Raw genomic sequence first — 12,740 nt, forward strand, 5'->3', positions numbered from 1 at the left:
GAGCTGCAACTCATAACTCAAATGTGCCCCTTGCAAAGAGGGTTTAGAGCCCCCAGAGGAATAAATCCAGCACTCTGTGACCCTGCAAAGTCACCTCCCTGCAGACACAGAGTAGTGTGGGATCTTTCATCCCCCAGCTCCCAAAATCCAGAGCTTTTCCACCCCCTCCAGGCGTTGTGGGGCAGAGCTGGCTCTGGTTCTGATATGTTCCTACAGATAAATAGGGATTTTTAAACTCCTTTCCTTCCAGTTTGCCATTAGAGTGATTAATGGAAGGAGAGGAAATACGGATAGGGAGAGGAAAAATGGATAAGGAGAGGAGAGCAGCATCCTGCAGCCCACCCCTCTGGTCTGGAGATGGATGAGGTCGGGAAGAGGAGCCAACAGGCCACGCTGAAATCCCATCCCAAATCCAAGTTTAATATTTATAGCTGGGACAGAGCACCAGGAGCCTGAATCCCACACAGGGGTTGAATTATTGGGAGTTTTCCCCACTCTTCCCCTTCACCTCCAGCAGCAGCAGCAATTCCATATGGAAGCAGCCCAGCACTGGCCCAGCCAGCAAAGCAATTTGCCAGTCAACAGCTGCATTAACCAGGAAATCCCCCTGGGCAAAATTCCTCCCTGAGCCGCAGATTCCTTAACGGAGTCCCCAGCCCTCCAACAACTGGATTTTAATAACTTTAATAACCCCAATCCTGCGAGCTCAAGTTCAAGATTAAGTTTGGAGCTTTTATTGGACTTATTTGGGTGCAGGAGGGTTTGGAGTTGTTTTTCCTATCAGAGGCTTGGCCCCAGGCTTGCAGTTGGATGCTCGACTCAATTGCTTCAGTTTAACAATTTTTCCTTCAGTTTTCCAACCGTTCCTAAAGTGCAAAGTGGAAGAAAGAGAAACCTGGGGGTTTATGGCCATTTAAAGTCCACGAGGAGGGAGGTCCCCTCTGAGGAGCACATGTACGGCTGTAGGCATGGGACAAATCCATGGGAATGTCTCCTTCTGGGATGGTCACCATCACCCTGCCCAGCTCCGATGGAGGCGGCATCCGGATGCCTGGCACTTCCCAAACCTCAGGAGAAATGAGGAGCTGCTGCCAGGAGCCTCCGTGCACCTTAACACCTCCTCATTTGCAAGTCTGGCAGCTGGAGGGGTCGGACACAGGGACATGTGGGAATTTGGACCCATCGCTGACGGAAGTTGCCCAACCCAACATGATGGAAGATGCCCAATCCAATGCAATGCAAGATGCCCAGCCCAACATGATGGAAGGCCCCCAACCCAATGTGATGGAAGATACACAACATGACGGAAGCTGCCCAATCCAATATGATGGAAGACACCTAACCCAATGGAAGATGCCCAACCCAACGTGATGGAAGATACACAACATGATGGAAGATGCCCAATCCAACATGATGGAAGACACCTAACCCAATGGAAGATGCCCAACCCAACGTGATGGAAGATGCCCACCACAACAAGATGGAAGACACTCAACCCAATGGAAGATGCCCAACCCAACGTGATGGAAGATGCCCACCACAACAAGATGGAAGACACTCAATCCAACGTGATGGAAGATGCCCAACCCAACTGCGCTGGCACGGCCAGCCCAGCACCAGGATTTTGATGTGGAGAAATTGCAGGGCATGGCCAAACCCACTGAGCAGGGCAATCTGGGCAGAGGAGTTCCCACCACTGCAGCCGCACTCGTGCAAGAACCTCATTGCTTCTAGATCTTTTCCTTTCAAGCCTGGTTCCAGTGCCAGAGCTGGCTTTAGCCCTAAAATGAGAATTCCAGACTGGTTTGGGTTGGAAGGGACCTTAAAGCCATCCCATTCCATCTCCTGCCATGGGCAGGGACACCTCCCACTATCACAAACCTGGCCTGGAACATTTCCAGGGATGGGGCAACCACAACTTGATCCATCCCACAAATGTTACTGTCTCCAAAGGAATTCTACCACGCACCCATGCGGCACCAAAACCAGGGAAAGCAAAAGCAAAACTGCAAAGTCCCTCTTCTCTCATGTGAACATGTTGAGTCATGAGTTAATTAATGAGAAGTTACACGTGAAAGCTCCAGAATGAGTCTCCAGCTCTCTGAGTCAGACGCCCACAGGTTGGAGGAGGGAAGGAAGAGAGGGAGAAGGGCTTTGCAAAAGGATGCCCTGAGGAGCAGGACCAGGAATGAGGGACCATCCACCCGTCACATAATTCCCAAGAAAGAGTTACATGGAGCATGATGAGAGATGTCAAAGCTTAAAAAAACCCCAAAAAGAAATAAAATGCCAGACGTCTACAAGCAACAATTTGCCAGAAAAAGCAAAACAGCTGAGGAGGAGTAATATGAGCCACATTATTTTCTCATTTTCTTCATTAATTTTAAATACCAAAGCTTACATCAAGGCAGGCCCTAAAAAAAAAGGGAAAAAAAGAAAGTTTAACTCTTTCTTTTCAGTGTGAATACAGCAGCAGGGATTTTTTTAGTGACGTCTCCTTTGATTGGAGAGGATGGGACCAGGGACACAGAGCAGGGCTGGCTGCTGAAGAAGACCATGACATGGTGATGAACTTGAGAGTTACACCCAGCTTAGGTCCCATCAGGGGCTCCAGCCCAGATCTGGATGGGGAAATTTGGGGAAAGCCTCAAAATGCTTGGAGAGTTCTGCTTTCCCTTCTCAGGGTGACAAGGAGGGCAGTGGCCAGCGCTCCCTCCTGTTACAGATATCAGGACAGATCGTCTTCCTGAGCTCTGTTCTTTGTCCCTGAACACCACAGAGAGGAGTAATCTCCCAAAAAGGCAATTGTTCCCAAGATGACCTGTGAGAAATTCTCTTGTTTGGTTTGGGATCAAACCTGTCCAGGTGCTCACCACCCTCCTTCCCTTTTCACTCTCTCCTCCCTGGACGCAGCCAGAGGATCAGCCCAGTTTGACCAGTAACAGCCTGAATTACTGGAGTTTATCCCTCATTCCTGCCGGGTGCTGGGATAGCTGGGCCTGAAGGATTCGCCAAGCCAGGCATGAAACAAAACGTGATCCGTTGGGGGAGACACCTTGGAGTAAAGATAAGGAACACCTGGAGCACATGGAACCTGTCACCCTGCTGTGACACCGAGTGACAGCCACCAGCAGTGTTAGAAATGCCTCAAAAGCACCAAATCCATTGCATGCACCAGGTCCTGCAGCCCCCAGAGCTCCAGGTCCCTCTCCAGCCGAGCGCTCAACATCCAGACTTCCAAGTTTATCGCCAAAGAGAAAACAATTCCTGAAGTTTTCATTGCCAAGAAGCTGCTTCACTGATGACTTGTAGAGGGATTTCTCTTCCCAACTTTCATCCCCAGCTTGCACCTCCTTATCCTGCACTTCTTGCGGTGATGAAGACAAGACCCAAATGCCTGAGACGGCAAAAAGCTGCTGGTTTTCATCTCCCTGACAAACACAGGCCAGGCCCCAAAGTATTTTCATCCAAATTCTCTTTCCCAAAAAGAATATTTTATTTCCATAATGTACAGTTCTCAGAGTTTGGCTTTTTATTCCTGAAATCCAAGGTAGAGGTGCTCCAGGTCAGGGGGTTTAGGAGAAATCTGGAAAGCTCTGCAGCCTCCTTCCCTTGCAGCTGGTGGCAATGCTCTGATGTCATGGTCACATGAGTCACCTTTTGAATAAAATGCAGAAATCATCTCCCAAATAAGAACTGAAGCTTTTGGAGTTCCTATTTCCACGTATTTTGATTTGGAAGTGAAGAGGAACGTGAGCAGCAAGGACCTGGTCCTGCTCCCACAGCAACACCTACTGCTGCCTGCTCTGGCTTTCATCCCAATTTCACTTTTTCCCACTGTCGAAACCAGGATGAGAAAAAGCAGGAGAGAACGATTCCTGTTTGGGATCTGTTTCCATAGAAACACTGAAATTAAGAGGGAGAGGAGCCTTTTAACATCCCCCAGTCCCCCCAGTGCCAGGGCAGCAGAGAGAACCAGGCCCAGAGCTCCGAGACCTGCTCACACCTGAGCCGACAAAACACATTTCCATGGGAATTCTATGGAATTCCTGCCAACACCGACTTGTGAGCCATCCCAAACAGAATTCCACACTGCTGGGATTTAATCAGGGAGCAAATGCTCCATGGGAGCATCTTCCAGGGCACCCCTTGGCTGTGATGGGCACAAGGCGCCCTCACGCTCCTGCCTCGGGAGCTCCCGGATATATTTAACTGACAAGATGCACAAAAATCAAGCAAGAAGAACACGGGAGTTATTTGGACAAGGTTCACAGGTTTGCAGTATCCAGATGGAACACACAACTCCTCCAAGAACGTGAATATCATCTCTTTTTTCCTTTTTTTTTCTTTTTTTTCTTTTTTTTTTTTTTTTTGGAGCAAATTAATGTGGGCCACCAGCCAGGCTGTGTCAAGAAGAACGCTCACATAAGGGAAGCAGTCACAGCACGACCCTTTGTCCCAAAAAAACAGCACTGTACTTCCCACTGCTGCTGGGTTTAGGGATAACCCAAGCAGACAAAGCAGGTTACCAGGCTCCTACCTGGCAGCAAAATCCAAGGAATCTGCTGGTCCTGGTGTGCTCCAGTGCTGGCTGGGAAGGAGGAATTTCATCTTCTCCTTTGGACGCCTGGAAATGAAAACATATGTGCCAAAAAAACCCCCAAAAAACAACCAACCCTGAAGCATTAATGAGAACTGGATGCTGCTTCTTGTTACTTTCTAAATTTGAGATATAACAGGAACAGCGAAAAATGTGCAAAGGAATGTTCTTCCCCCTCCACCCAACGACAACAAGCTTTTCCCTGGCAGTTTGCAGCACCATCCCTGCTCCATAAAAACACAATAAAACCACCGGGAGAAACGCTAGAAGAGATTGACAGAGTAAAACAAGAACAAAGTATAAACCCAGAAGCATCAAGAGTAAGCTCTTAAGTCTCTTCTTCCTAATCTTCCCAATGATCTCCTCCACTGCTCTGTTTTATTACCTCTCAGAAGGGTTTTAGCTTTAATATAGATCGGAATTACTGGGGAAAGGAAACATTTTAAACATTTAGGCATCCTAACTCTTTCAAGAGAGGCTGCTTAACCTTTAATCCTCCTTCCTCCACCCGCGGGCCACGCAATATGTGAGGGAAAAGGTCGGGAACGTGGACAAAGGCAATAATCTGAGTCTAACCCACTTTTCTGCGACCCAGGCAATCAGCAGTCAGTGCACAAACACACAGCACTGGCTTTTATTGCTGCTGAGGGCTGCTGGGCTCAGTTTAAATACTGGCAAGTGTTTAAACCGGTCCACAGGCATGGATGGGCGAGGAGAAGGGCTGCAAGGGACAGAGAGGGGCACTGGCAGCAGAGGGCTCATAAAACCATCCGATGGTTTGGGTTGGAACCTTAAAACCCATCTTGTCCTACCTCCTGCCATGGGCAGGGACACCTCCCACTGTCCCAGGCTGCTCCAAGTCCCAATGTCCAGCCTGGCCTTGGGCACTGCCAGGGATCCAGGGGCAGCCACAGCTGCTCTGGGCACCCTGTGCCAGAGCTGGGCTCTCTCCCAAGAGTTCAGGGCTGGCCAAGCAGGTCCTTGGCTGATGTGAGTTGATTCTTCCCCCTTTTCCTCCCCCGTGGGTGTTTTTGGGGTGATCAGTGTGTTACGATCAGCTCTGCCCTGCTGTCCCCAGACCTGGAGCTCCTTAGGAGCTGTCACAACGCAGTGAGGACGTGCGTGCCTGTCACAGCCCCATCACCGCTGTGCACCCAGGCAGCTCATCTGGCTTTGGGGATGGATCCTGGCAGCTTGCAAAGCAAACAGCAGCAGAAAATCAGCTCCAGATCCCCCCGGGTCGAGCAGCTCCACAGAAACCCTTAGCGCTGCCACCATAAATATTCAGGAGGTGCCCCAGGGAGCAGCGCCTTCATTTCCTCTGCCCTCTCGCTGGCAGGGTGACAGCTCTGCAGCCACGGACACTTCCCCGACATCCTGGGGGAGTCTGGAGGGACAGCAACGCTCACACCAGGCAATGATGTGCTACAAAAGAGATGTCACAGCCCACAGCCACCCTGCCTCGGTGACCTTCCCAAACCCGCTCGCTTTATCAGCTCCGTAGCGCCCATACTAACGAGAAATGCCATTTTCCCCACATGTTCATTGATTCCCAAAAAGCTCCCAAAGGAACAGGGAAATAGGTGCAGCCACTGGTTCACCCAGGGCCAGAGCTGGGTCCCAAAGACCAGCTTCTCCCTGGTGAAAAAAGCGAGCACAACAGAAAAAGAAAAGTGTTAAAAGGCACTCAGCCCTTCTGCTGGTTTTCCACATTAAACTGATTTACTCAGCGAAACATTTTGCTTGCTCCAAGGCTTTCTTCCCTCGAAGTGATTCACTCCAAAAGTTGTTTTATTCAGGGCAGAAAGGAGTCTCGCTTCTCCTTTCTCCTGAGCTGTTTAGGCTCGGCTGGGAGCAGCTGAGCTGGGATTGCTCCCAGGGGATGCTGATTTCAGGGCGCTGAAATGATGATCTCACCACGACCTCAAGGCTCTCCTTTGTGCCTCTGTGGAGAAACCTCTGCTGAGCTCACAGCTGGTGTGGTTCATGCCCAGAGCTGGTGATGAGCGACTTTGGAACGGATTGGAGGGAGATGAATAAAGATGTGAATTTGAATATTCAAGTACACAGAGATGTGTTGATGCTGCCTTTTGTTAGACACACCAGACACTGATTTCTACCTTCTGTCAAAGCAAAAGATTTGGGAGACAGCACAAAATGTTGGGTCTGCTGTGTGGAGTTGACAAAAACCCTACAGATTCAAAAAAACTGCCTGCACATTGCTGCATCTCTGGGGCTTTTTGTCATTCATCTACAGGTTTGAAGGAAGCATTCATTCCACTCCAGCTAAATGATCCTGAGGCTGTCAAAGTTGCGCATCTGCCTGGGAGGTAAACGAATTTTTAAATTCAAAAAAAAATTCAGCAGGGAATCAGCAAAACGGACCAGGAACGATCCCTTCTGATCCACCACCACAGCTCGTCCCCCTAATCCCGTTTCTTCTGATCAGTATTTATTTATCCCAGAGGATCATACTGATTTATCCCACAGATCAACCGATCATTAACCCCACTGATTCCCTTTCTTTCCAGTCGTTTGGAAGATCCTGCCAAACAAAAATGCAAACAGTGTGCACCAAAGAAGCTCTTTGCAGGCTGAAATCTGACGTGCAGGATGGGAATGCGCAGCATTTCATGGCTCCATCACACAGACAGGAGATTTCAGCAAACTTCCCTCTCCCTTTGATCATCTCACAGGTCTCACCTGCTCCTATCAGAACTTTTGAAGGGGAATGTCTGATGTTTCCTTCTGAAGTCGATGTGAGAAAGTGAGGAGCCTTTATTTTAAGTTACCTTGAGAAAGGAGGAGGTTGACACATGCAAAATGGAGTTTTCAGTCACTTGTTTGAGTCATTCCAACACAAGAAAAGGAATCTGTCGGTGACAAGTCAGGAGGTTGCTTGTTATCCCTGAGCTGGTAAAAAAAGAGAATATTAAACCCACCAGGAAGGTGGTCTGGAAATTCCACTATTTCTTATTCTTCCTGAAGGATAAATAAGTGTTTATGGAATGAGGCATCAGCAAAAAGGCAAATTAGGAACAAGGGTTTGGTGACAGAATTATGTAACAGCAGCCAACCGGGTTTGTCAGCAGAAGGATTTCGTTCTGCACAATAAAAACGCTCTCCAAGTGAAGAGGTTTGACTTTAACAAAGCAAAATGGAGTCATTTGAATAATTATTTGCCTCATGACTCCACCCAAGGCTCCTCTACAGCAACAATTTCACCCCCAAGTACCAAATCGATGCTGGAGAGCGCAGACAGGGAGTTCACGCCTGGATTCTGCCTCACTCGGTGACTCGGAGGAGGAAATATCTGGGAATTCCTAATATGCAACATCTATTAATGGCTGTTTTCCTCCCAGTTTTCACTAAATGCATCAGAAAGTCTTCTGGAAACTTTACGGAGCTCTGAATGTGGGTAACAAGAATTCGATGAGGCTTTTCAATATGGTTTTCTGGACTGATCCCTGAAATTCTCGGCACTATTTAGGTCCTTTCTCACTGAGCTGAGACGAGATTTGCTCCTAAAACATGGGACAAAAGAGGGATATTTAGGGATTTTCAGCATCCCTGCTACAGCATGGCAGCAACGTGCTGCACAATGACTGATTTCCTCAAGTTTCCAGCCAGGAGGTTTGGTTAAACTCCATCAATTTCAACAGAAAGGGCCTCCAACTGTCCTGCCTCACACGTCAAAAGAGACATTTTATCACAACATCCATCAGCCATCCCAGCTCCTCTGAGTGGGAAGTTCTGGGATTTCTGGTTTCACATTCTGCCAGATGCTGGGCTCTTTCATTCCCTGCCAGACAGGAACAGCCTCATAACTCACAGGCAGCACACGATGCCATAAACCTTTTTGTGAGACACGCTTCCCATCCGTGAGGGTTAAAAAATATGACCCTGTATATTTAAAAAAACCAATAAATGAGGAATCTGCTGGAACGAGTAGCCCATTAGGCATGGCACTGGCTTTAAGCAGGAATTCTGCCTCCTCAGATTTTCTAACAATTCCCAGATGGATAAAGAAAGATTGACCGAAATAGAACCAGCCTATAAAAAGCTGGTTTTGATACAGTTCTGAGGGGAACCTGCCTCCTTACCTGGCACCCAGCACATCTGGCACACAGACCCCGAGCCCAGAGCCTGGAATGCCACATTCCAGAGCAGATGGATGCCTCAGGACCAGCAGGGCTTGGAGCACTTCCAGGCTGCCAAGCCTGGTGTCTTTGCCACCAGCAGATCCCAGGAGAGAGCTCCAGGTCCTCCTGCTCCTTCTGGATCTCTCCATCCAAGAGCTGGGACCTCAGGAAAGTGCAGTCCTGATACAAACCAGTCCTTTTCCAAGTCCAGCTCCAGTGTGGACCAAATTCATCTCACATTAAAGTTAATCCAGACTATTTCTGGCCTCCAACTTTGGTGACAGCCTCAGCACCAAATTATTGATACCTAAATTCCATAAAAACCCAGATTTGGAGTGGGAGAGACACCTCCCAGTCATAAATGTAAATACCTCCCAAAACATCCAAGCTTCACGCATTCCCTGTTCCCCACAGGCTGTGTTGGATGTGGCAGCATCCCTGAGGTGCTGCTGCAAGGGATACCTGGAGAGAAAGGAGATGGGAATCCCCTCACTCTCCCCACGGGAGCGAGGAGGAGCAGCTCATGCTTCCCAGGAAAAATATTCCTGTTTAATCCCTACCAAGAAAATGATAAAGCTTTTAAAGCTTCTCCATCTTAAACCAAACATGAAAAGCTACAACAAGAACTGAGATGAATTAATGCCTGTCTCAACCTCAGATCCATTCGGATAATCCCACACCAGGGCTCCTATCGGAACGATGTCCCTGGGAGTGGCACATTCCAGTTTAGGAAGGTTGATAAAATTCTCTCTTGGGTGAAAATACAAACTGGGAGTTTCCAGATACAGGAGAAGCTGCGCTGGTAAAGGATTCCCAGTAAATCTCCATAAAGCGGAGTCAGAGCCAGGCAGTTTTCTGGGAAAAGGCCTTTTCCCCCTCTGCCCATTGGGATGGACATTCCAGCGGGCAGGGACACAAGGCCCTGAGATAAAGGAGGAAATCCCTTTCAGGTTCCCAGCAGTACATCCACAGGGGGGATGTCTTCCCAAAAAGAGAAAACAAATCATGCAAAGACTTATCTGGTGTAATTGCACCGCTCACTTAAAAGGCTCTTTCCCCAGTGGTAGCCAGCAAATCTCTGGAAATGCCAGAAGAAAGGGATTGTTCATGTAAACACATCCATTTCCAGGGGAAGTTTACGCTTCCTATAGCCAGAGGATGTTTACTTTTGTGGGGAAAGAGCACGTTAAAACCTTTCCTCCCTTCTCCTCCATCCCCGTTTCCCCGGCACTCCAGACATTCCTCATTCCCGAGGTTTAGCAGGTCAAGGGAAGGGGGAGCCTCAGTGTATATGCGAGGGAAAATAAATACAGGGAATGAAATGGATAAACAAAAAGGCTGAGCTGGAGTTTGGAGGCTAAAAATCCCCTGGCCGGGGCAGTGATAAAGGATGGCTGAGAACTGTCAGCTCTGCAGGGTGATCCTAAATATCCCCTGGACCACAGGCTGAGATCCCACTCCCTCCCTCTGCGCTTTGGAACCGCAGGGAATGTGGCTGGAATGCTGGGGAGGCCGGGCATGCTCAGTTCCTGACGTGCTGCGAGCAGGTTTTAGAGATGCAAAATCGATGCCAACGATTTCAAGTGGGGTTTAACACAGTCCTAATGAAGTTTAATGGGTGCCATTAGGAAAATTGGGAGCACCAGCGCAATCCATCATTGCACAGATAAATGGACAACGGGAATAAGGAATATCTCGGTGTTCCTATCACCACTTATCCAGCTTCTGCTGTATCCAAAGGGAAAACCACCAGGGAGAATTCCAGTGCCTCCGGGTGAATGCCACCTGGTTGACAGCAGAGTGGAATGGGGAATAAAAGCAGCAAAGACCCCCATTAAGGATGAAACTCTGGATTTGGGGTTTCCAGTCCAATTCCAGAATCTCATCCCAAAGTTCTGAAGACTCCAAGGATGGAGTTTGCACAGCTTCTCTGGGTTCCTGCAAGAGGAGAGAGGAAACGGCTGAAAATCCACTTTTTCCTTGTGAAGCAGTTTCTCAGGGACACCTCTGGCTCCTCTTCTTCCAGAGCGAGGAATCCAGCAAGTCAGGGCATGGAAGGAGAATCCCAGCTTGGGCTTGGAGTTTTTTCCAGGCAGAGGGTGGTGGTGACTGGGAAAGTTCCCTCTGCATCCCTCTCTCCTGAATTCCTGAGGCTCTTCCCTGTGCTGCAGCCTGTTCAGGGTGCCAAGAGGAAAGCACTGTCCCAAAAAAAGAGAGAAGAATCATGGAGTCATGGAATCATGGAATCATGGAATGGTTTGGGTTGGAAAGGAGCTTAAAGATCATCCCATTCCCACCCTGCCAGGGGCAGGGACACCTTCCATTGTCCCAGGCTGCTCCAGCCTGGCCTTGGGCACTGCCAGGGATCCAGGGGCAGCCCCAGCTGCTCTGGGCACCCTGTGCCAGGGCCTGCCCACCCTCACAGGGAACAATTCCTTCCCAATATCCCATCCATCCCTGCCCTCTGGCACTGGGAAGCCATTCCCTGTGTCCTGTCCCTCCATGCCTTGGCCCCAGTCCCTCTCCAGCTCTCCTGGAGCCCCTTTAGGCCCTGGAAGGGGCTCGGAGCTCTCCCTGGAGCCTTCTCCTCTCCAGGCTGGACAATCCCAACTCTCTCAGCCTTTCCCTCTGATCGTCTCCATGGTGTCCTCTGGACTCTCTCCAGCAGCTCCACGTCCTTCCCGTGCTGGGATCCCTGAGGAAAAAGAGCATCTCAGTAACAACAGGAAAACCTGGCCATGAACTTCAGGTTTCACCTCCAAAACTGCTGCAGGTTTTGGACACAGAGGAGTTTCCCTGAACTGAACCCATGGGGATTTTTCCAAAAAGGCTTTCAAAGGAGGAATTAGGAATCCTGTCGTGTGCGTTCCTTCCTCTCCCTCAAACTGAGAGCAGCAATCTCCGAGGGAAGAATTTAATCAAAGCCAGCTGCTAATTACTTTCCTGACACCAGGGGAGAAGGATGTTGGCATCCGAAAGATCTGGAAGATTTTTCCTTATTAATATTTGATAAATCTGTAATTGGATAGTTTGATTTTGCAGTCTCCTTTGGATAGAAGCTTTATTGAAATGAATCTTTATGAATTCAGACCACAAACTTGAGGGGCTGATAACTCAGGGATTGATTGGAGCATCTTGAAGTGGCAGCCCTGGAGAGGAGATAAATTGGGATTGCCTAAGGACAAGTCAATACAGGCTGGATGTAATCCAGAGTGCCTCCTATTAGAGGATATAAATCACATTCTGTAAAGAGTTAAAAGTTGAATTTCTCCAATCTCTCATCTCTTTTTTTTTTTTTTTTGCTGAAGTTCAGAGATTCCACATGAATATTTGATTTAAAAGCAAATGAGAATTAAGTGTGCTAACATTGAATTAATAAAAGAGTTGAGTGGCATCCAATAGTGAGCAAATGTGCTCATGAAAAAGTCCAAAAATCAAAATTGCAACATTATAGCTACTTAATATATCACATTGTTTAGGAATGGATATCATAATAATCCTGATAAAATAAAGCCAAAACTTTATTAAATGATCTAAGGACACTGTAGGGCTGAGTTTTATCACCATGGACACAAAACCGATGTCTTGCTCTGATTTTGAACTATTGAAACCTCTGGAACTGGTTTATGTTAATAAACTTCTGCTAATAAACCAGTGGCAAAGGAAAATAAACGTCCAGAAATCTCTGGTTAAAAGTAAAATAAATTAAAGGCCTTGTGTAGAGTTGCTGAGGGATGGGAACGCCCAATCTTTTATTTGGGAGAGATTAAAATTCCCCGTCCTCAACCAGCAAAGCTGCTTGGAACAGACAGCAAAGAAATGGCAAAAAATGAGAAGGAAGATCCTTAATCCAAAGGGTATTCCAAAGGGGTTTGTGTGTGTTTTCCCTCTGGAGCAGGAGCAACCAGCAGAACAGGCCTTTGGGAGGAGCTTTAGATGGGATTTGGGATTGGGCACCTCCCCCTTGGTATTTTTAATCCCCCATTTCAAGAGCTGCA

Source organism: Corvus cornix, chromosome 7 (assembly GCF_000738735.6).
Source record: "Corvus cornix cornix isolate S_Up_H32 chromosome 7, ASM73873v5, whole genome shotgun sequence".
NCBI lineage: Eukaryota > Metazoa > Chordata > Aves > Passeriformes > Corvidae > Corvus > Corvus cornix.